At 39.3% G+C, this 26,180-nt stretch overlaps 1 protein-coding gene across 4 annotated transcripts in view; it reads left to right on the top strand.

The window, feature by feature from the left end:
* Positions 1-26,180, top strand: part of RTN1 (reticulon 1) — a 390,244-nt gene that overhangs the window by 261,704 nt on the left and 102,360 nt on the right. The window lies entirely within an intron of this gene.

Here is a 26,180-nt window from a genome sequence, read left to right as displayed (position 1 = left end):
CAGCCTCCTGAGTAGCTGCGATTACAGGCAGCACCACCACATCCAGGTAATTTTGTATTTTAGTAGAGAGGGGATTTCGCCATGTTGCCCAGGCTGGTCTTAAACTCCCGACCTCAGGTGATTAGCCTGCCTTGGCCTCCCAAAGTGCTGGGATTATAGACATGAGCCACCACTCCCGGCCCAGTTAATTATTTAATGCAGGAATACTTTCTGCAACATACTCTTTCATAACATTTCAGTTAGTAAGTTTGCAGGTTTCTTCCTATGTCACAGTTTGATTGGCTGCTTTCCAACAAGTTATAGGAAGTTAAATTGATCTCACTAATAAGGTCTTTCCAAAGTATATTGTGGGACAAGTTGCCTCTGGGGAGGTTTCCTAAAGCCAGCTGACCCAATTTGTCATGTTCTATTGACTGTAGTTTTCAATAAATAGATGCTGAGTTCCTCACCCATAATATCTCAAAATAAAATATGTGGATATAACATCTGTAGATCAGTATTTTCTAGTATGCCCCAATTAATTTTAAATGTCCAGCCAGGGTTGGAGTTCACTTAGCCCTACCTGTTGTATATAGGTTTTTGTTATCTTTAGGCCTATGTATTGGGGCTACCTCCTCAATCCTTCCTTAGCCTCAGGTGTGCCTTACTCTTTTGACTCTGTTAAAAAATCTCAAATTTTCAATGGCTTAGCTCAACAATCATTTATTTCTAGCTTACAACTATTGCTATTTGGTAGAGGCTTTCCTTTATTCAGCAACAAAGGGATCCAAGCTGCCTTTCTACTGCATCAGTTGAATCTCAACATATGGCTTCTCAGGTTGCCATGCCAGAGGAAGAAAGAGCTCACACCAACTCTTAAAAGCCTCCCCTGGAAACAACACATGTCACTTTTGCTTATGGCTCATTGGCCAGAATTTGTCACATGACTCTATGCATCTTGATGCATGGGGCACACTGGAAATTTGATGAGGTCCTTATCATGGACCTCTTGTACAGTGACCTCTTGTCTTAGATCTTCATAGCACTTACCATCACCTAGTAAATGATGTGTGCCTTCCTTTATCTGTGTATTGCCTACCTCTCCCAAGTAGACTTTAAGCTTTTTGAGATCACAGCCTTTTGTTCGCTGCTGTATCTCTAGTGCTTACAGCCATGCCTAGTGAGCACTGGGGACTCAATAAACATTTAATAAATAAGTGAATGGCAACTCCATGCATGTAGGTGAAGCCACTGAAGTCTGTTGTGGGATTTTATTGTATGTCAATGTGCTTTATAGCTTGTGTTCTTTTTCAAAAGCACATTTAAATGTTATTGAGTCCAATGAGAGGTTAAAGAGTAATAGGCTAATTAAGAAGAACATTATATGTGGATCTCCTATTACTCATGAAGAGCATTTATCTCTCAGTTGTTCATTCTTGGAGTGATCAGCCCAGGAGAGGCCAAATGTAGTCAGCAGAGAAGGATGCTTTCTGAGGTTCAGCTGACATAGTCAATAAGAGACTTGAGTTGGCAAAGCAGAAGGTGACATCACTGTGGGCCTGTGTTGAGCCTTTTCTTTGCTGAGCTGAGCCTATCGAATTTGCACAAGACCAGTCTGTTGAAACTTTATAACCCCCATAAAATGGAAAACCTTCTGCAGTGAATGCTTCTTCTCATTTTGAATACTGCAGAACCCAATTCAAAACAAGGTTTGTTATTAAGGCTGATATAGAGACAGGCAGTATTATGTTGTGATTAAGGCATGAGCTCTAGAATAAGAAAGATTTCGGTTTGAACCTGAGTCCAACACTTACCTTATTAAAACTTCCCAAGCCTCATCTATTAAATGTGTTTAATAATTCCTACCTGCTAAAATTGTAAGGAGATTTAAAATGAATAATGCTTTTAAGGTGCTTAGGTTGGTAGAAGAACTGACACATTGTAAATGACAGCAATTATTATCACATTCTATAATTGGATTGTTTTTCTGTACTAGATACGGCGATATACCCAGGTTATAGTCAGTGATGGGGCTTACTTAAGGAGGTGAGAGAATGTGAAGCCACACAGATGGGCTGTCCTTTGTGGATCAGTCCCTGATATGGGGCTTCCAAAGCTGGCTTTCTGGTGGTCCTGTAGCGCATGGCCATGGCAGGCCTACTTTGCACCTGAGCTCAGTTGGCAGCCCACCACTTCCTTTGGTGCACACTGTTCCCCAGCATGGGCTACTTTGTCACCATCCAGTGTGGAGCTCACCTGTTAAAGCCCACCTCAGGGACATTATCTCCCCCTGTGCTTAACATTTATCTCACGCCAGTTCTGGTCCTTTCAGCTGTGGAAAAGCTAGCAGGATCGATTCACGGAAAGAACCATTAGGGGCACTTCTCTTTAAAGGAGAATGAATTTATGTCAAGCTTGGAGTGCTGCAGGCTCCTCTATGTTTTAAAGTGAAACTTTACAAGCAAAGAAGGTTCAGCCCTGGCTGGGCACAGTGGCTCATGCTTGTAATCCCAACACTTTGGGAGACCAGGTGTTTGAGACCAACCTGGGCAACATGACAAAACCCCATCTCTACAAAAAAAAAAAAAAAAAAAAATACAAAAATTAGCCAGGTGTGGTGGTGCATGTCTGTAGTCCCAAATACTCAGAAGGCTGATGTAGGAGGATCACTTGAGCCTGGGAGGGTGAGGTTTCAGTGAGCTGAGATCATGCCACTGCACTCCACTCTGGGCAACAGAGTGAGGGTCTGTCTCAAAAAAAAGAAAAAGCCGGGTGCAGTGGCTCACGCCTATAATCCCAGCACTTTGGGAGGCTGACGTGGGCAGATCACAAGATCAGGAGTTAGAGATCAGCCTGACCAAGATGGTGAAACCCCTTCTCTACTAAAAATACAAAAATTAGCTGGGTGTGGTGGCACGCGCCTGTAATCCCAGCTGCTCAAGAGGCTGAGGCACGAGAGAATTGCTTGAACTCGCAAGGTGGAGGTTGCAGTGAGCCGAGATCATGCCATTGCACTCCGGCCTGGACAACAAGAGTGAAACTCCACCTTGAAAAGAAAAAATTAAAAAAAAAAACAGAAAAAATAAAAATGAAAGATGTTGAGTCCTGTGGTTATTTTTTATGGAAAGTTACCTTTGAACAATGAGAAACTTTAGGAATATTTGAAGTAGTATTTAGGGGCGAGGTTCAGTTACAGTCTTACTGTGATAAACATGGAATCGCCTCTTTAGAGTGGATAGACAAATCCCTTAGGGTTTCATCTGTTTCTTATATAAAATGCTTCAGATGACTGCCATTTCTCTCAAAAGTCTCTCCCATTTTTGTTATATGCTTTCAGTTATCTGAACTTGGAAGTAAACTTTGGTGTACTTCTAATTAGGGCAATTTTTTGTCTACCCCCATAAGCATAACATAGTACTTCGCAAGTGCTGAGAACTGTCATCCATAACATAGAATATATTTTAGTGGGCCGGGCGCGGTGGCTCACGCCTATAATCCCAGCACTTTGGGAGGCCAAGGCGGGTGGATCACGAGGTCAAGAGATCGAAACCCCGTCTCTACTAAAAATACAAAAAATTAGCTGGGCATGGTGGCGTGTGCCTGTAATCCCAGCTACTCAGGAGGCTGAGGCAGGAGAATTGCCTGAACCCAGGAGGCGGAGGTTGCGGTGAGCCGAGATCGCGCCATTGCACTCCAGCCTGGGTAACAAGAGCGAAACTCCGTCTCAAAAAAAAAAAGAATATATTTTAGTTACCCTTTAAAGAAGACAAGGCAATGATTGGCTCTTCAAATATCTAACTGTCATCTACGATTTGAAATGAGTTCTCATAGTTCCATTTATTTGAGACATTTTAAATAGACTATTGTGCAAACATGCATACATTGAGCAAACAAAATAGTATTATGAACTTTCATCTATAGATAAACAAAACTTAACAATTATCATCATTTTGTCATATTTGTCTTCTCTACTTTTGGGGAAAGCATTTTAAAATTAAGTCACAGCCACCAAGGCATTTCACCCCTAAATGCTTCAGTGTACATCTCTAAAAATAGGACATTTTCTTACATAACTATAAGCTTATTATTACATCTAACAAAACAAATACCTTAGTATCATCTAATGCTCAGTTCATATGCAGATTCTCCCAAGAATCCTCCAAATGTTTTTTTTCTCCTTCAGTTGGTTAGTTTTAGTTAGAAAATGAGCAAAAATCTCTCAACTTGTATTTTCCACTACATTAACTGTAACAACAATATGGAGCAGTAGAAAGTTCTCTCAGTCTGTGTATTATGTGATGATCAAATGGATTTTCTTTTTTCCCAATATTTTCTTATGTAATTCCTCAAACATGTAGAATAGTTGATAGAATTCTTCAGCGCATCCCTGTATCCATGGTTCTATTTTTAGTTCTTTTCCTGACTTCTTAGTAACTGGGACTTGATAGTCTCTACCCCTCAGATTCAGTGAGAAAGTAAATAAGCATTCTGTGGCTCCTTTTTAGGTGGAAGCCTTAAATAATATTTGCAAAGCAGATGGATAATATGTCATTTCTTTGCATGGCTTATAAATCTTGGAAATATCTTCCCAACTGGGTAGCTCATGGCAATCTATAAATATTATTGAGCCTGACTTTCAGTTGGCAGTACTTTTCTGGGGCATCCCAGAGAGCCAGGTGCTGACCTGTTGCCAGTGGGATCATCACGTGAGTTAAGTGAGAAAATGATGAGCCACCCTGTCTAATACTGAAGCCATTGGAACTAGCAGTGTATTTACACCTTATGCAATGTCAGTTGTATTTCAACGTTATCTGAAAATACCATGCAAAGGTATTTGGAAAGGAGAAAAACAAATCTGGTTTTTAAAGTGTCTGTCTCAGGGTTGCTGCCGTTGCTATGGAAATCAGAGAAGCAGATTTTCACGCTTTAGCACACCGAGCTTGTTTTTGAACAGATTCCTGAGACTGTGGGCTTCCCCCCCTCGCCTATTCTGAGTGGTTTTGTTAGACATAACCTTACTTGAATAATATTAACATATCCCTTCTGGGAAAGCACATTAGGTGCTAATGCTTGGAGTTGTTTTTAGCAGAATGATTTAACAATACCGTATTCATTTTTCATCTGTCTGTTTTTAAATAGACTGCTCCTGTAATCAGCGTCAACATACAGCTCAGCTTGGAGCATAAGGAAATGTTAGTTTAATATTTTAGTGCCATCTGCTGTAAGTTTCATGGCATTCTACCCCATCTGGCTTACTTGTAGCAATTCCCTTATTTTTTTTTTTTTTTAGTTTTAGAACACAGAAATCCCTTTTCAAATCTTTCGTACTGATTGGGTCCTGTTTCTTCCTACTGAATACTGGATGAGGCTGTTGTCAGAATGTTTCCTTGACTCTAGGTGTTCATTTCCTGAAGATTTCTGAAGATTTCTGTTTCAGTGCATGTGTGTATCTGTGTGTATTTATGTGTGTGTGTGTGTGTGTGTGTGTGTGTGTGTGAAAGAGAGAGAGAGAGAGAGAGAATTATAAAGCAGTTAACTCCCTCCTAGACGTCTCTTTATTTCAAATGATGCTGACTCTTGGTGAGCGAGCATTTGTATATCAGCAACATTGCTGTATCAACGACTATTGAGAACTCATTACATGCCAGGCTCTTTCCTAGGCACTAGGGGAGAACAAGCAGGCTCCCTTCTCTCATTGAGTGTCATTAATGGAAGAGTCTAATAGTATACAAATAAACACACATATCCTATAGTTATCAGGCAGTGGTAAATGCTGCAAAATTTAAAAATAAAGCAGGCTAAAGAAAGCTATTTTAAATATGATGGCCAAAGAAGGCCTGATAGTTGATAGAGTTAGAATATTGGAATGGATGTGTTAAGGTTGCTACAAGGACAACAGATATGCTCTCTAACCCTGTGCCTTGAGGCTCTTGTTAAAGATAGACTCATCATTAGCTAATTAGTTATATTTTAACATTAATGATGAACATTATATGGATGAAAAACAAATCTGTTCTTTGAAAGCCATCAGAGTTTCTGTTGTTGTTGATTTGGAGCTAGATGGACCTTGGGCTTAATTTGGCTTGACAGTTCTTCAGTTCAGCACATGGTAAGAACACCTCTATGTGTCTGATTCTTAGTTGAGTTCCTTGGAAGATAACAAAGAAACTTTTCTCCAGGAGTTGCTTTTAACTGTATGCTTTCCCAACTCTCAACCCATCAAAGGGATTGAATAATACATATAGAATATTTAAGAATAACACCAGTTGCTATTATGATTGACTTCAACTACAAATACTGTCAATCCTAAGTGCTATTGGATTTCAGAGGAGGGAGAAGTGTTAAGATGTCTAGTGCCCTTCTCTTTACCTAACCTCTTTAAAGGTCAGTTTGAGCAGAACATTGAGCATCACAGAGATTACTAATATTCCTTTCATTAGAAACAAAGAGATTCTGAAATCAGGTAATTAGAATCATGAAGAACCCATGTGAATTCTTCTGTGTTTATATGTCTGTGTTTGCTCGCATGTGTGCACACACTCATGTGCACGTGCTCCATACATTCATTCAAGAATCAAATTTTAGGCAACTACTGCATGTGAGTTACTGGTCTGTGTCTGGAGAAGTGTAGGGAGAACTTTCCCCTCTAAAGGTCTGAGTCATTAAGTCTGTTGAAATAAACTGACAATAGACAGATAAACAGGAGAAAAGGCATTACAAGTGCTCATGGGAGCCACACAAAATATGAGACTAAAAAAGGGTCAGATGGCTGATGCTTAAATATTTTTTTCCTAAGGGAGAGGTAAAATGAGGGATCCAGGCAATTTTAGAGGAAGATTAAATGGTTTTCAGGGGATTTTAGTGACCCCAAAGAGCAGACATTGGCCTGGGACACAGTTCTTCTGGGCTCTGGGAGAGGTGATGACAAGTTATCAGAACGTGAGGGGCAGAATGACACTGCAAACAAAGTTTGTCTTACTATGCAGATAAAGAAGAATAGTTGAGAGAACAGGTGAAAAGTCTGTCGAGTGTGATGTCATGAGCATGGAGAACTTCCTCTCCTGTGACGTAAGTTAATCTTCTCTATTTAATGTAGATTCAATAGAGGAAAGCCACAACAATTGCATTCCTTCTGGATGAACTTCCCTTAGTCAGATAAGACAATTTCAGAGAGAACCCCTTTCTGTGCCTTGAAAGGAAAAGCTGGGGGTGAGCGGGGAGGCAGGAGAAGGTCAAAGAGGGACTTTGGCTCTGAGGCCTTTCACTCTCCTTTTTTCAAAGCACTCAGCATGCCAAAGGGCCATATTTTGGGGTATCATTTTCTGAGCCCCAACAGAAGCTAAGATGAATAAGACACAGTGCTTGCCTGCAAGGCATTTGTAGTGACATACATATAAACAGATTGGTGTAATAAAGTGTTATTAGGTCAATGAAAGCAAGCGATGCTTAACCTAGCCTTGTCTGTGTTAATGATTTATGTTGTGATGTTTGAAATGTATGACTGTTCTAATCTTTCTATGTCTGTTTTCTCGTATCTTCAAAAAATCTGGTACAGGGAGAAGCATTAGCAAAATAATGACTCTTAGCCTTCTTACTTTAGGGAGAAAGGTTGGGTTTTTCTTAAGTAATGACAATATTTGTTTTGGCTTACTGGGAAGTGAGGCACATAAAAAGAATCATTGCTTTAATAGCTTGAGTACCAATATCAGATGTTGTAGTGATAGTTAGTATACCAGTGGGAGAGAAACAAGCAGTAAGTACATTTTCTCCCTGTTTTCCTGTTTACGCAGTGTACTTGGAGTTACTGGATAACTTTAGAGACTCATTAGCCCTCTGTACAATTAAATGTAAATGCTCATCTTAGTAGAGGCTGATCACAAGATAGCTGCAAAGTTGGGGTGGGGGAAGAGGGTCAGGCAACTATATGAACTCCTAAGCATGCATAGACTCTCCTGTCCTTGTTCCTGGGAGCCCATGGAAGCCTGCATGGAAGCAAAAGTAAAATTGAGTTTGAGAATAGGGGGAAGTTGTTGAATGTCTTATTCCACCTCTACTCTCAGAAGTGCTTTTGATAAGGTGCTTCTGGGCACAAAGGAAAGATTTAAGTCCATCGTATTTCCCTTACTATATATAAAATTATCGAGTTGAGCACCACTTTCAGAGCCAGGAAAATATTTGTTGGGCTAACTAAAAACTGTAAAAGCTGCTTTTTGCTGAGTGTTTATATTGATGATCCAGCTCTCTGATTACCCTCTTCTCCATTTCCCCAACCCAGTATGCTCAGTTGGCATCAAAATGATATGTCTATGGTCTGTGGCACTGCCTTTGGGAGAGGTGGGTTTTCCTCCTGATCACAGTGTCTGGGAATCAGCAGCAGCAGCAGCAAGTCAAATTCCAGCACTAGCTCTCCCCAGATGCTTTCACCACCATTTTTATACCCTTCTCTCCTCTGCACTCTCTCAGTGACTGGCAATTTGATTGTTTCCCCAATTTTCTTTTACTTCTATCTGCACAGCACAATGCTGAATTCAGAAAATGAGAACCCAGCCATCACTTCCCTCTGATGCAGGGGCACCCTGTCAATGGAAATATGGACTAGTGTGTAGAACCTAGTGTGTAGGTTCTAGTGACTCTGGGTCTTTGAAGCTTCAAAAGCTCACTATTTTTGGTGCCAGCAGGTTTTCAGAGCTCTTAGCATTTCTGTTTCCCCTTTCCCTCATGGCAGACCATATTGTATCTACTGCTCTTTCACTCTATCCTCACAAAGACATAAGGAGAAGTTTTCCAAGGGGGAACATTGTTCAATATTGAATGGGATTTCTGAGCAATGTTGCATACTCTTCCCAGTCAGTTTTTGAACCTAGCAGAGATTTGACTATTCATGGGGGGTGGGAGGGATGTTCTTGAAGGGACTAGAATTAAGATTCTTATATAGAGACTGTGAGTCCCTGGAGGGCCTGAAATCATGCAAATATTTGCAGGAGCATTTTGCTAGGCCAAGATCCGTAACTTTCATCAGACTCTCAGTGGGATCTGTGACTCCAAAAATAGGTTTAAATTTAAAACAGGAAGAGAAAACACTGGACTTGATAATTTCAAGAGCTCCATGCTGTCTGAATCTGTGATTTCCTGCAATATTATTAACCTTCCCCATAAAAGGAAGAATAATACAATATAATCACCTTTATTTTTCTAGGAGCTTCAAACTGTGGAATCACATTGCCTCAACCTGGAACACTCCTGTTCACTGTATAATATCTGACTGAGCAGTGTGCCATTTAAAATAATGGTCATATGAGTGTTAGCTAACAATCAAAATTTTAGTTACATCATTCCATATAGATACATAGATAGCTGGTATATTTATATAAAAAATATTCATTGTTACATCTTATACATCAGGCACTGTTTGAAGCACTTGAGATACTTCAGTGAACAAAACAAAGATTTTTGTTCTCATGGAACTTATATTCTTGTAGGGGGAGAAAGACAAGAACAAAATGTGTTAGTCCATTTTTGCATTGCTACAAAGAAGTACCTGAAGCTGGGTAATTTATAAACAAAAGAGGTTTTACTGATTCATTGTTCTGTAGGCTTTACAGGAAGCATGGTGCTGGTATCTTATTCTGTTGAGGCCTCAGGAAGCTTCCAATTAGAAGATGAAGGACAGCAGTCACATAAAATGGCAAGAGTGGGAGCAAGAGAGTGAGGTGGGAGGTGCCACAATCTTTTAAACAACCAGATCTCACGTGAACTCAGTGAACTCATTGATCACTAAGGGGATGGTGCTAAACCATTTATGAAGGATGTGCCCATGATCCAGTCACGTCCTACCCTAGGCTCCACCTCCAACATTGGGAATTGCATTTCAACATGAGATTTGGAGGTAACAAATATCCAAACAATATCACATAATATATATGCAAATTATATAGTATGCTAGAGAGTGATAAGACTCTGGGAGGAAAAGAAAAAGCAGAAAGAGATGGATTGAAAATGTGATGGAGGGCCGGGCATGGTGGCTCACGCCTATAATCCCAGCACTTTGGGAGGTCGAGGTGGGTGGATCACGAAGTCAAGAGATCGAGACCATCCTGGTCAACATGGTGAAACCCGTCTCTACTAAAAATACAAAAAAAAATTAGCTGGGCATGGTGGCCTGCGCCTGTAGTCCCAGCTACTCGGGAGGCTGAGGCAGGAGAATTGCTTGAACCCAGGAGGCAGAGGTTGTGGTGAGCCAAGATTGCGCCATTGCACTCCAGCCTGGGTAACGAGCGAAACTCCGACTCAAAAAAAAAAAAAAAAAAAGAAAATGTGATGGAGGGAAGGGCAGGTCACAATATTATATGAGATGGTCAAGGGAGAGAGAACTCATTGAAGAAGGTGAGAGTGGAGCAAAGATTTTAAGGAAGGCAAAGAACTTACACCAGCAGCTATGGGGTGGAAGAGCAGCCTTGGAGGAAGGAACATCTGCAGCAAAAGGCCCTAAAGCAGGAGTTTTCAAACATGTTCACAGAACTGCAAGGAGGCCAGGGTGGCTGGAAGGGAGAATCACCAGAAAAGAGGTCAGCAAAGCAAGGGGAGGCAGACCACAGGCCTCATGATTCTTACTGGAGTGGAATGGGACCCCCATGGGGTAAAAGCAGAGGAGCGAGCTACTCTGATGTGAGCGCTCACTCTGGTTGCCATATAGTGAGTAGACGGGAGAGACCAGGGAGAAGTAGGGAGACCCATCAGAGGCACTTCAGGAACCCGAGTGGGAGATGGTGGTGGAACAAGGTTGTAGAAGTGGCAGTAATGAAACATGGTCAGATTTTGGAAACATTTGGAAGGTAGAACTCACAAGATTTCCTGATCAACTGGAGGTGGGGAAGGAGAAGAAACAGGGATGACTCCATGGTTTTTTATTTCAGCAGCCCGAAAAAATAGATGAGTAAAGCCTTGCAACTGAATGAAATCAGAAGGGAATGGGTGCAGCAGTAAAGAGAACCAAGGGCTGGCAATCATAAAGATTTATATATCAAAATGTATTCAAATGGACTTTAAAAGTTGTAGCCAAATAAGCAATTATAAGATGAGTAGCTCAGGAAAACATTTCTCTTCCGTTATTTAGAGCAGATGTAGATCATAAGTAAGTTTTGAAGAGGAAGCAACCTTGCCATATTGTAAGTGCACTCACAGGGAGTACTGCTTGCACAGACTTTCCAGTGCAGAGCAGCACTCTGGGAAGATAATTAAAGGCCCTGATTTAATTATTGATTAATCAATGCTTTATCAAAAAGCATTTTTATTACTATAACCTCAATTGTTAAGTATTTTCTAAAATATGTTAACTTTCTTATCAATTTTAGCAAAATTTAAAAAACTGTATGGTTGGTGACAAGATTTACAGGAGCCTCCAGATCTCAATTCTGAATATAATTTTTTTTTAAAAAAGGAGAATTTTGTTTTACTCAAAAGTAATCTTAGAGAACATTTACTCTAATTCAATAATTTTACAGTTAGAGTAAGTGAGGCACAGACAATTATGTAAGAATCTGAAACAGGAGTCAGCAAATTAGAGCCAATTTGTATTTGATGATTTGTTTTTATAACAGCTTTACTGAGATATAATTCACATACCATTAAATTCACTCTTTAAAAGTGTACAGTTCAGTACCTTTACAGAGTTGTCCAACCATCACTACTGTCTAGCTTCAAAAAATTTCATCACCCCTAAAAGAAACCCCATGCTTATTAATGTTCATTCTCCCTTCCCTTTCCCTCAGTCCCTGGCAACCATGAATCTACTTTCTATTTCTATAGATTTGCCTATTATAGATACAGTTTACATTTCCTGTTAATAGAATCATACAATGTGTGGCCTTTTGTGTGTGGCTTCTTTCACTTAGCATAATATAATATTTTCAGGGTTCATTCATGTTGTAGCATATATCAGTACTTTATTCCTTTTTATGACAAAATAATATTCCATTGTATGAATATACCACATTTATCCACTCATCATTTGATGGACATTTGAGTTGTTTCCATTGCTAACTATTAGGAATAATGCTGCTATGATCATTCATGTACAGGTTTTTGTGAGGGCACATGATCTCAATTATCATGGGTATGTAGCTAAGAATGAACTTGCTGGGTCATAAGGTAACTCTATGTTTAACGTTTTGAGAAGCTACCAAAATGTTTTCCAAAGTGGCTGCATCATTTTACAACCTCAGTAGCAATATGTGGGAATTCCGATTTCTCCACATTCTCACACTTTTTAATTTTAGCCATCCTGGTGGTTTTGATTTGCGTTTTAATGATGACTAATGGTGTTGAGCATCTTTTTATGTGTTTATCAGCCATTGGTCTATCTTCTTTGCAGAAATGTTTATTCAAATTTGTCCATTTTTAAATTGGGTGGAATTTCTTTTTACTGTTGGACTATAGAGTTCTTTCTTTGTTCTAGGTACATGTTCCTTATCAGATACATGATTTGCAAATATTTTTTCTTGTTCTGTGGATTGTGTTTTCACTTTCTTGGTGGTGTCCTTTGATAAATAAAAGTTTTTAATTTTTATGAAGTTACGTGTATCTATTTTTATTTTGCTGTTTATCTTTTGATATCACATCAAAGAAAGCAGTACTACCTAATCCAAGTTAACCAAGATTCATTTCTTTGTTTTCGTCGAAGAATTTTAGAGTTTTAGTTCTTACATTTAGGTCTTTGATTCATTTTGAGTTAATTTTTGTGTATGATGTGACATTGAAACCCAACTTCTGCGTATAGATATCCAATTGTCTCAGTACTGTTTGTTAAAAAGACTGTTCTTTTCCCAGTATATTATCTTGTCACCCTGGTCAAAAATAAATTGACCACAAATGTAAGGTCTGTTTCTAGATAATTAATTTTGTTATATTGATTTATTGTCTAGACTTAATGCTAGTTTTATATTGTCTTGACTATGGTAACTTTGTAGTAAGTGAAATCTAGAAGTGCAAGCCCTCCAATTTTGTTCTTCTTTTTCAATATTGTTTTTGACTATTCTGGGTGCTTTTTATTTCCATATTAATTTTATAATTAGCTTGTCAGTTTCTGAAAGACAGTTAGCTTGTACCTTGATAGGAACTGCACTGAATCTAGTTTGAGGAGTACTGCCATCTTAACACTATTGGCTTCCAATTCATGAACATATAATATCTTTTCATTTATTTAGGCCCTATTTAATTTATTTCAACAGCATTTTGTAGTTGTCATTGTATAAGTCTTGCACTTTTAAAATAAATTTATTCCTGATTATTTTATTCTTTTTGATGCTGTCATGCCACCACCTGTTTTTTAAAATAAAATTTTGTCAGAATGCAGCCATATTCATTTTCTCACATATTTTCTTTGGCTTGTTTTGTGCTTCAAGGGTAGAGTTGAATAGGTGCAATTGAGACTATGGCCAACAAAGCTTAAAAATGTTTACTGTTTGGCCTTGGCAGAAAGAGTTTGCTGATTTCTGGTCTCAAATATAATTTGTTGGCAGGAAAGCTGATTCTTTTCTTTTTCTTCCTTAGAGATGCTGTGTGATAAGATGGAAGAAGAATCGTGTTCATGTATTTGATTTTGAGAGATTAAATAAGATTGGATGGCATGAATTTTGGAGTAAATGAGACCTGGGTTCAAATTCTAGACCTTCGCTTTCCATTTGATCTCTCTGAAATTCTGTTTCTCCTCCTTGAAATTTTAGTTTCTTTTTCTTATGAGGGAAGAAAGTGACTTATTATTGTCATATGTAAGAGCCAATGCTAGAACTAGCCTCAAACTTCTCCTTTTTGTCCATTGTCATTTCCACTGCTTTAAAGTTAAATCTCTGTCCAGGAGCAACAATATAAATATTGCTCCTTGCTCATCCTCCACACTAAATTCTTAACATAAACCCATTAGATATGTCTTTATTATTTATTTATACTGTTTGTTTTGTTTTTTTCATAAAAATGTAAGTGCAGAAAAATATGTTACTCAATATTATCTGGAATAAGTTTTGTTTTTTGTCTGTTTCTTTTACTCTTATGAAAAAGATAAATGATTTCCTTTCCTAGTAAAGGTGTTCTAGTTTGACTCATAAATTTGCATGACACATTCTTTACTTTATCAACTTTTATTTTTATTTTATTTTATTTTTTTATTTTTTTAAACAGAGTCTTGCTCTGTCGCTCAGGCTGTAGTGCAGTAGTGTGATCTCGGCTCATTGGAACCTTCGCCTCCCAGGTTCAAGCAATTCTCCTAACTCAGCCTCCCAAGTAGCTGGGACTACAGGTGTGTGCCACATGCCCAGCTAGTTTTTTGTATATTTTTTTATTAGAGACAGAGTTTTACCATGTTAGCCAGGATGGTCTCGATCTACTGACCTCGTGATCTGCTGACCTCGTGATCTGCCCACCTCAGCCTCCCAAAGTGCTGGAATTACAGGCGTGAGCCACTGCACCCTGCCTATTTTTAATTTTTTTATTTCCATAGGTTGTTGGGGAACACGTGGTGTTTGATTACATGAGTAAGAACTTTAGTGGTGATTTGTGAGATGTTGGTGCACCCATCACTCAAGCAGTATACCCTGAACTCAAAGGATAAAAGACACATCCATATTAACTATGATACAGAAAAATGCAGCAGTTTCAACCACCAAAATTATATTTCCAGCAACATCTACTTTGTTGAAGTAGATGACAACAAGCTTCCAGCTGGAACAGATTAAAATGGGTTTCCTCTTTCTCAATATTTAAATCTACTCCAGAAAATGATGGCTAGACTAAAAGTAATCAAAATATGACTCAGGAATTCCAGTTGTATAGGTAAAATGCAGACTGCCAATTACAACTAAAAGTTCAGAAATGTTTTAGAAGTGTAACCTTGTAGCAAATTTATCCAGCATCTAAACGTTAAGTCTAGTGCTTACAGCAAGCTAGAGGCCTTTTTCAGGCACATTTTTAGCCTGATTCTTAATCCCTTAGGTATTAGTCCATTTTTATGCTGCTGATAAAGACATATCTGACTGGGCAATTTACAAAAGACAGGTTTACTTCGACTTGTAGTTCCATGTGGCTGAGGAAGCCTCACAATCATGGTGGAAGGCAAGGAAGAGAAAGTCACATCTTACATGGATGGCAGCAGGCAAAGAGAGAGAGCTTGTGCAGGGGAACTCCTCTTTTTAAAACCATTAGATCTCACGAGACTTATTCACTAGCACGAGAACAGCATGGGAAAGTCCCCATGATTCAATTACCTCCCACCATGTCCCTCCCACAACACACGGGAATTCAAGATGAGATATGGGTGGAGACACAGCCAAACAATATCATGCCACCCCAGCCCCTCCCAAATCTCATGTTCTCACATTTTAAAACCAATTATGCCTTTCCAACAATCCCCCAGAGTCTTAACTCATTTTAGCATTAACTCAAAAGTTCACAGTCCAAAGTCTCATCTGAGGCAAGGCAAGTTCCTTTCACCTATGAGCTTGTAAAATCAAAAGCAGGTCAGTTACTTCCTGGATACGGTGGAGGTATAAGCATTGGGTAAATACAGCCATTCCGAGTGGGAGAAATTGGCCAAAACAGAGGGGCTACAGGCCTCACACAAGTCTGAAATCCAGCAGGACAGTAAAAACTTAAAGCTTCAAAATGATCTCTTTTGACTTCATAATCTCACATCCAGGTTACACTGATGCAAGAGGTGGGTTCCCATGGTCTTGGGCAGCTCTGCATCTGTGGCTTTCCAGGATACAGCCTCTCACCTAGCTGCTTTTACAGGCTGGCATTGAGTGTCTATGGCTTTTCCAAGCAAATGATGCAAGCTGTCAGTGGATCTACCATTCTGGGGTCTGGAGGATGGTGGCCCTCTTCTCACAGCTCCACTAGGCAGTACCCCAGTAAGAACTCTGTGTGGGTGCTCCAACCCCACATTTCCCTTCTGAACTGCCCTAGCAGAGGTTCTCCACGAGTGTCCTTTCCCTGAAGGAAATTTCTGCGGTGGCATCCAGGCATTTCCATACATCTTCTAAAATTTAGGCAGAGGTTCTCAAACCTCAATTCTTGACTTCTATGCACTTGCAGGCTCAACACCACAGGGAAGCTGCCAATGCTTGTGGCTTTGAAAACACAGCCTGAGCTCTACATTGGCCCCTCTTAGCCATGGCTGCATACTGCATGGGGACCCTTTTAGCACAGGGCACCAAGTTCTTAGGCTGCACATTGCATGGGGACCCTGGGCCCAGCCCATGAAGCCATTTTCTCCTAGGCCTCTGGACCTGTGATGGGAGGGGCTGTCATGAAGATTTCTGACATGCCCTGGAGATATTTTCCCCATTATCTTGGGGATTAACCTTTGGTTCCTCATTACTTATGCAAATTTCTGCAGCTGGCTTGAATTTCTTCCCAGCAGATAGTTTTCTTTTTCTTTCAAATTGTCAGGCTTCAAATTTTCCAAACTTTTAGCTCTGCTTCCCTTATCAAACTGAAGGCTTTTAATAGCACCAAAGTCACCTTTTGAATGCTTTGCTGCTTAGAAATTTCTTCTGTCAGATACCCTAAATCATCTCTCTCAAGTTCAAAGTTCCATAAATCTCTAGGGCAGGGGCAAAAATGCCACCTGTCTCTTTGCTAAAACATAACAAAAGCCACCTTTGCTCCAGTTCCCAACAAGTTCCTCATCCCCATCTACGACCACCTCAACCTGGACCTTTTGTTTATATCAGTATCAGGCTTTTGGTCAAAGCCATTCAACAAGTCTTTAGGAAGTTCCAAACTTTCCCACATTTTCCCTGCTTTCTTCTGAGCCCTTCAAACTATTCTAACCTGTATCTGTTACCTAGTTCCAAAGTCACCTCTGCATTTTTGGCTATCTTTTCAGCAGCACCCTACTCCTGTTACCAATTTACTGGATTAGTCTGTTTTCATGCTGCTGATAAAGACATACCCATTACAGTTCCACGTGGCTGGGGAAGCCTCACAATCATGGTGGAAGGCAAGAAAGAGCAAGTCACGTCTTACATGGATGGCCACAGGCAAAGAGAGAGAGCTTGTGCAGGGGAACTCCTCTTTTTAAAACGTTCAGATCTCTTGAGACTTATTCACTAACATGAGAACAGCATGGAAAAGACTTGCCCCCATGATTCAGTTACCTCACTCTAGGTCCCTCCCACAACATGTGGGAATTCAAAATGAGATTTGGGTGGGGACACAGCCAAACCATATCACCTTATTTTAAAAGTTAGCTAATGTAATCTTTGAAAAATAGTAGGCTGCTATGACTATTTATTTATTCCAATGGAACATAATATTAGAAAAGATAATATGTTGATAATGATGTTACCTATTTGTAAAAAGCAAGGAACCATCATTTATTTTATTTTTTTTTTTGAGACAGAGTTTCGCTCTTGTTACCCAGGCTGGAGTGCAATGGCACGATCTCGGCTCACCGCAACCTCCGCCTCCTGGGTTCAGGCAATTCTCCTGCCTCAGCCTCCTGAGTAGCTGGGATTACAGGCACGCACCACCGTGCCCAGCTAATTTTTTGTATTTTTAGTAGAGATGGGGTTTCACCGTGTTGACCAGGATGGTCTCGATCTCTTGACCTCGTGATCCACCCGCCTCAGCCTCCCTCCATCATTTATTTTTAACCTAACTAAACAAAAAGCCCTGAGTCAAAGAATTTCTGGGTTGGAAGGAACCAGTATTTTAAAAAATCTTATGAATATTCTCAGTACAGAGAACTCACTGCCTTCCAAACTGACTTTCTATCCTTGGAAAGTTCCAACTATAAGAAATTTATCTCATATTGATGTTACTTATCCACTAATCCTATTGTGTCATGTAGGGCCATAAAATAAAAAGATCACTGTTGTATTGACCTTGAGTCTTCACCTTTCCAAACACTACATTACCATTGCTGTTTATCACCACAGAGTGCTTTTAAGTCCATTTATCCCCTCTTTTAGCCCATCTACCTCCTCCAACCCCCTTTTCTAAATGTTATGCCCCTAAACAGTACATCTTTTTGAGACGTATGTGAGATGGATAGTGTGGTTTACAGCAAGACTATGACTTCCCTCACTATGGATGCACAGTTTCTACTAATTCAACCTGCACACATCACCTGTTCATCAGCCACATCATGCTGTTGACTTGTGTTAAGCTTACATTATCTAATACCCGTAAGTTTTTATTTATTAATGTGCTACGAATAAGCTATATATTTTTCTATTTCATATTATTATGGTTGGCACTTTGGGTGGAAGTACTAAGCCTTACATTTTGTCTCCATTAAATTTCATATTTTTAGGCTAACCCTATTTTTCTTGAAAGATTTGGGAAGATTCTATCACTCAAAGCTTTTACTATCCCTGTTGCATTATCTGTAGGTATGATTACTCACTTCTTACTTATCATTTGATGAAAGATTTGAGAGCTCATATCCTTTCATGGGCCACTGAAACTTCTCTCCAGATTTAAATTCAATTCTGTAAACATGTATTCGGCTTTTTCTTTATAATGGACTATTCTCAGAATTGGGAATTCAGTGATGAACAAAATAGGGTGGTAGTCTCAAACACGTCATCACTCTATAGTGGGAGAAAGACATCCAGAAATAACCATGGTATAAAATACAAAGTATAATAACAAAGGTGTGAACAAGGAACACAAAGCAGAGGCCAGTAATTATCTGGGGGAAGTTTCTGATGCATGCCAAGATGAGGGATATTTTAGCCAAATTTTGAAAGAGAAGGAGATGTTCGTGAGAAGTACAGGAAAAGAGTCCGATTGCCATTCATTAATCAGCATTTATTCATAGGAAAATGAAATGTTATCTTCCTCATAGTTCTTCTCTTAAGAGACAAGTGGACAAAAAAATAAAATAAAAATGAGACTCTACAACAATGAATAGCATAAGGCAATCAAAACTAAACTCAGGAGTATGTAGTGGCTACTTCATGGTGCCACATCAATCACATTATTTCAGAATGAGTGACTACATTTAAAATATTTTCTTGATCTTGTGGTTCTTGTTGGTTTTTTTCCCCATGAGAGCAGTTAGGAAACTCTTACTAATGTTCCTTAAATTTAGCATTTAGGGACCAAAAATAGGAAATTCTGAAAAATCATTTCCTATCCTATTGACCCAAATCTCTGCTTTGTAAGAGACTCCTCTATCTTAGAAGCATAACTCCTGTCCGGATTAGATCCATCAACAACTAGGTTACAGTAGCTTCCAGCTTCTTCAACCAGTATTTGGGACCTGGAAGTCACAGTAAACTTCACACCTTTGTGGAAATTTAGTAGTATGTTGCTGACAACAAATGGATTTGTTCCCCCTCCTGCCAGCCCTGCCCTTGGGATTCATTCATGCAGCTATAGTAAATAGCATTTTCCATGTAGTGTCTCTACAAGGATAATCAATTCAGCAACAGACTTTCTCCTTTAAAAAATAAAGTAATTAAAAGCTGCTATCTTCTTACAACAAAGACCTGAGAATATAAAATTACTTCTTCATTTATTAGATTATGATACTGACCTTTTAAGCAATGTCTTAGCTCTGGGGATGATGAGTGACTTGGGCAGTAAGCAATCTGAAGACACCAAGGTAATTCTGCTGTGGGCCAAGTCATTCATTTAGTCAAGGGTGTTCCTGCCATTTAGCAATGAGCCTGCAACTTTTAAAAGCACAGTCATTTGACCTACCTCCTCAATATAAAGGTACTTGACCTTGTCTGCTGCCAGGCAGGTAAATGCACATATTAAATTGCCTTTGACAATAGAGAAGTTTAAGACGTAGGCGACTGTTGGAAACATAGCTGAATAGTTGCTCTAACTTCAACAAAGTCACCTGCTTAATCTGTCTATATCTCCAGGGAAGTCACAAATAAAATAAGTGCCCTAAAAAAACAAAATTTTTTAAAACTACATATTTTACATTTATAAAAAACTACATACATATAAAAATATTTGGGGCCAAATCAACTATCATTTGAGTATTTTTTTATAGAGTTTACAGACTACACTATGTAAAGTGCTAGAGTCTTTCTGATATATATGTGTGTATGTATCATGTGTGTATATATCATGTATGTATGTATATGTGTATATATATATATATATAAATATAATATCACTATATAGCAAAATTGTGCTGATATAATCAAAGGTAGATTTAGGGATTAATAAAGTCAGATAATATTTCTTGGAAAAATAAAGAATTATCCTCAATTTATATGGATAAAAGAGATGGTAATGTTTTTTCACCTATTAAATCAGTGAATTCTTCAGCTTTTTCTAGTTTGTAACAAATAAATCCCAGACCTCAGGGCTACAATGAGAAATAGTTTTTCTTTGGTATAATACATCAGGGTTTGGTTCTGCCAAAGTCTGCTGGGCTCAGCTCAGGTTGGCTTAGCTCCATGTGTGTTTTCATTTTGGAACCCAGGCTAAAGGAGCAGCCCCTGTCTAGGACATGGTGTCCTGATACAAGGATGGCACAAAAAGGCCCTAGCCAAGCCACACAGTCACTTTTACGCTACTGCTCAAATGGGATAAATGAACATCATGTTCCCTCACATTCCATTAGCCAAAGCCTGTGCCATAGCCAAGCCTAAAGCCAATGGATGGTAAGCAGGATGAAGGTTGTATAGTTGTTTGTTCACATCCTCACCCTCTTTTCCATCAGTCTCTTATCATAAGCCTAGAGAGTGGTAATCAGAATGTTCTTCCAAATGGAAAGCTCTGGGGTTACACTCTGAGCTTGCCTTTCCCTTCTGCCCACCACCTCACTACCTAACTTCCTCACTCCATCACTCAACCATGACACCAAGTGCCCTTGCCTCTCTGGGAACTTCTCTGCACCATGGAGGACAGAATACTCTAGTGCTACTCTGAGAAGCTGGTATTGCTGTTTTTCTGTCTCTAGTGACATACTTCAAAGCAATACAGAGAAAAGAAAACTAAGAAGCCCCATGCCATCATCTGTCCTTTGTCTGTGGCTGCCCACTTTTCCCATGCAGGGGTGCTGTTTGCTGTCCACACTGGGACCCAACCACTCCCTCTTGAATAGTTTCCCAGTTATATATGAGTTTCTGAGATCTGTCAACCTCCTTTTTCTTTCTGTGGCTTCTCTAGGGTTGGGTTTGGGGAGAGAACAAGTAGCTGGTTTAACCTACTTGTTGAAATAGTTTGTCAAGCTACTTTGAGTTGTATAACCAGTTATTTGCACATCCTAAGGATAAATTGATCCATAATGTTGGAAACTTAGCAACAAATTTTGAATGGCACAAAAGGTATAAGAATATAACAGAAATTTCCTTTTCAACCTGAGCTTTGAGGCTATAAGACACCATATAGAATTTTCTCAGTTTTGTAATTGATGTGCTTTAATGTTTTTGCACCATGCACATTTTCAGAATTATTTCCAGAAGCCTGAAAATCATGTTTCTTAAAAATGATATTTAATTATGCTTTGTCATATAAAATACATTGTGATAAATCTCTGATTCTTTAAAAAAAAAGTGTCATGTATATGTAAGTACATATACACACTTATGTATGTGATTTCTGCCTTCCATTCTTAGAGCGTTTGTCAATTATTTATGCCCATTGGGAGCAATTTTCCCCCTCTTCCCATATGCCTAGAAGTATGACTCTCATTACTTCCAGATGGGTAATCTGACGCTTTTAATTATTACACTAGCATTACTTTCACTGAGAGTTTATCATGAATCAATATTTTTTTGAAGTTAAAAAAATCCTGATTTAGAAAACAAAGTTGTGAATGGCCAACTGAGGAATAAGAGCTGAGTGATGAAACACCTGGCTAAAGAAGGAAAAGGAGATGAAGACCCTATGCTGAAAGGTGGTATTTGGAATTAAAGTAAAATTTCAGAACCCAAATGGACCATATTTTAGATATATCTTCTTTAAACCAAATTAAGATGTGGACAAAGGTAAAGGGAACTAAAATACTCAGCCTGATTCTGAGCAGGTTCTGAGTCCAGCAGGAAAGTCATCTTCAGATGTGCTGCCATGGAGCAGGCTGACTTCGTTAGTAAACACATTCATCTGCTGTGGCACAGACCAGCCTTTGTTTGGATTCTCAGGGATTCTTGTATTGGGTACATTTTTTTCTGTAGTAGCATTGTCTCAAAGAATTATAAGGGAAAACTCAGCCACAAGAAAACTTTGGACAGCAGCATTCATATTGAATTGTACGTGGAGTCCAGAGTTACAGCCTACCTTGTACAAAAAAGTAAAAACCAGGAAGGTACAAAATAATGGCATTCGCAGTGACCTGGATGAAACTGGAGACCATTATTCTAAGTGAAGTAACTCAGGAATGGAAAACCAAACATTTATATTCTCACTCATAAGTGAGAGCTAAGCTATGAGGATGCAAAGGCATAAGAATGACACAATGAACTTTGGGATCTGGTGGGATGGTGAGGGTGGGAAGGGGGTGAGGGATAAAAGACTATAAATGGGTACAATGTATATTGCTCGGGTAATGGGTTCACCAAAATCTCAGAAATTACCACTAAAGAACTTATTCATGTACAAATACCACTTGCTCCCCCAAAACCTATGGAAATAAAAAAAGAAATAAAAAATAAAAAAGTAAAAACCAGGAGGCTTATTAGATTAAATGAACATAGAAATGTCTACTAATATTATAGCAAATACTGCAAAAGATAAGTTATGCAAAAACTGGTGTTTGTTTTTAACAATACTGTCTTGTTGGTTTGGGCAGCTACAACAAAATACCATAGACTGGGTGGCTTACAAACAAGTGAAATTTATTTTTCACAGCCCTGGAGGCTGGAAGTCCAAGCTTAAGAGCAGAGGGAGAAAGCCAGCTCTCACTAAGCCCATTCATGTGGCCTCCATTTTCATGACCATTCATGACCTCCATTTTCAAAGACCGCACCTCCTAATGTCGCCACATTGGGGTTAAGATTTCCACCTAAAAATTGGGAGAGGGGAGTCGTGGCAAATATTCAACTGGTAGCAACTACCTAATAATTAAAGGTGGCTCATTGCTTCTTAGTGATCATCCTGCTTCCACTCTTGTCCCTGACAGGGTGTTCTCCACATGGCAGGTACAGAATTGTGAATCAGACTATGTCAGCCACCAGTTATAAACCAGTCATTGTCTTCCCAGTGCTCTCAGAACAAAATCTGAGCCCCCTGCTGTGGCCCTGCCTCACTCTCTGCCCTCATTTTCTACCTCTCCCCTTCTCATACACCATCTTCCAGTGATGCTAAACTTATGTTTCTCTAGCACACTGAGTTTGTCCCTGCTTCAGGACATCTGCATTCCTGTTCTGTTTTCCAAGCATCCTCTCCTTTCCTGATCTTTTTATTGTCAGCTATCTCTTGTTATTCTGTTCTCAAACTACATGTCACCTTCTCAGAGAGGGCTTCCATGACCACTAAATCTAAAATCACCATCAGTTTAGTTGCTTACACATTACCCTATTTTAGTTCTCTGTCTGAAGTAGGTAATGAAACTCTGCTTCATGGTTGACTCTCCCACCAGAATAGAAGACAGCAGCACTCTTGTCTGCTTAAAATAGAAATTATCGGCCGGGCGCGGTGGCTCAAGCCTGTAATCCCAGCACTTTGGGAGGCCGAGGCGGGTGGATCACGAGGTCAAGAGATCGAGACCATCCTGGTCAACATTTGTGAAACCCCGTCTCTACTAATACAAAAAAATTAGCTGGGCACGGTGGCGTGTGCCTGTAATCCCAGCTACTCAGGAGGCTGAGGCAGGAGAATTGCCTGAACCCAGGAGGCGGAGGTTGCGGTGAGCCGAGATCGCGCCATTGCACTCCAGCCTGGGTAACAAGAGCGAAACTCCGTCTCAAAAAAAAAAAAAAAAAAAAAAAAAAATAGAAATTATCAATAAATATTTGGTGACTAAAGAACTGCAAAGGCTGTCTGGGCATGATGGCTCACACCTGTTATCCCAGTACTTTGGGAGGCCAAGACGGGTGGATCGTTTGAGGTCAGGAGTTCAAGACCATCCTGGCCAACATAGCGAAATCCCGTCTTTATTAAAAATAGAAAATTAACCAGGAGGTAGTGGCATGTCCCTGTAATCCCAGCTACTCAGGAGGCTGAGGCAGGAGAATCACTTCAGCCTGGAAGGCAGAAGTTGCCAGTGAGCCGAGACTGCACCACTGCACTCTAGTCTGGGCAACAGAATGAACTGCAACAAAAAAGAACTGCAGAGGCCGTCACTTTGCTCATGTTTTTCTTATTCCCACAAAATTTTTGTGTGAGAAAAATTGATGGGGAGTCAAAAGGGTTCTAGTTAGATAATCCACATAGGTTTTGCTTCTCCATATTAGAGATGTATTTGGACTTTATGCCAAACACTCCGATTTTTAAATAGTGGCAGAATCTTAAGATACTAAAGAAAATGTTAGAATCCTTAAATATTAACTCTAGGAAGCAATTTAGGAAATCGCTATTAACCTTCTTTGCTTTAAAAATGAAGAAAACTGAAAAAAAGATGTTAAGTAACTTGCCTCATATTGCAATTAATTTATAGCAAACCCAGGAGCAGATATATATGAATAAAATGATGGTTCCATTTCAGAGGCTTGAGGAGCTTTCAATTGAAAATGACAAAATGAGCAATTGCATTCACCTCTTCTCCCTTCCATTTTCCTATTGAGATGACAGAAAATATTTTTGACATAATAAATTTATATAGGTACTGGAAAATATGAAATACTGAAATCAGTGGATAAGAACTTTAGAAGAATTTCTGGAAAACAAGAAGAAGATGAGATTTGATTGGCAGAAGAAATACAGGGGAAACCATAGTCCAAGGTACCAGCTACTGGTACACTTTATCCCATGAGAGTCCAGAGAGACTCCCAGCTTAACAAAGACTACAGGCAAGGTGGGCTGGGGGCCTTTGCATGTCCACATTTCTAAAACCAAGTAGAGATAATGAGAGAATATAGGTGGAGGAGGAATTTTTAAGAATCTGTAATTAGAATCCATACAGTGATTAGAAAAAGACATTTCAACTACAAGATGAAACAAGCTGTATGTGAATGAGAGTCAAAAGAGAATGAGTTCCTAGAAATTGTAAATATGATTAAAGAAAAATTCAGTGAATAGGATTGAATAGTAGAATATCAGAATGACTGATAACTCTGACAACCAAGCTGGTGATCTGAATTTAAAATTAAGGAACTCGGGCCGGGCGCAGTGGCTCACGCCTGTAATCCCAGCACTTTGGGAGGCCGAGGCGGGTGGATCACGAGGTCAAGAGATCGAGACCATCCTGGTCAACATGGTGAAACCCCGTCTCTACTAAAAACACACAAAAAAATTAGCTGGGCATGGTGGCGCGTGCCTGTAATCCCAGCTACTCAGGAGGCTGAGGCAGGAGAATTGCCTGAACCAAGGAGGCAGAGGTTGCGGTGAGCCGAGATCACGCCATTGCACTCCAGCCTGGGTAACGAGCGAAACTCCGTCTAAAATAATAATAATAATAATAATAAATAAAATAAAATTAAGGAACTCTCCCAGAAAGGTAAAACAAAAGACATTATTCATTATATGATAATGACCAAAGAAAAAGATAAGAGGAAGCCACATTAGGAAGACCATCATGTAATCAGAATTTCAGGATCAGGGAACATTGTATGGGAAGAAGTAATAATACTAAAAAATACCAGTAATAACAGAAGAAGAAAAATTTTCTTGCACTTTGGAAAAGCACAAATCTTCAGGCTGAGAATACCTTAATAAGTATTAAGGTAGACAGAAGAAAATGCACAGCAAGACATAATCTAATGAAATTGCAGAACTGTAAGAATGAAGATTTTTTGTTTTATTATTTTATTTTTTAAATTGACAGATTTAATTGTATGTATGTTTTAAAATATATATACTTTGTAGAATGACTAAATCTAGCTAATAAACATAAGCATTATCTTTCATAGTTAACACTTTTGTGATAGAACACTTAACATCCACTCTCTTGGCATTTTTCAGTGATATAATATATATAAACTATAGTCACCATGTTGTACAATAAATTCCTTGAACTTATTCCACCTAACTGAAATTTTTAATTTTTTTTACCAGCATTCTCCCCAACCTCCCCCAGCAACCATCTCAGCCCCTAGTAACCACCATTCTACTCTTTACTTCTGTCAGATCAACTG

This window comes from Aotus nancymaae, unplaced genomic scaffold, assembly GCF_030222135.1.
Source record: "Aotus nancymaae isolate 86718 unplaced genomic scaffold, 86718_ANA_hifiasm-v0.15.2.pri h1tg000011l, whole genome shotgun sequence".
NCBI classification, from domain to species: Eukaryota; Metazoa; Chordata; class Mammalia; order Primates; family Aotidae; genus Aotus; species Aotus nancymaae.
Note: the sequence above shows the minus strand (reverse complement) of the source record. Positions and strands in the feature narration are given on the sequence as shown.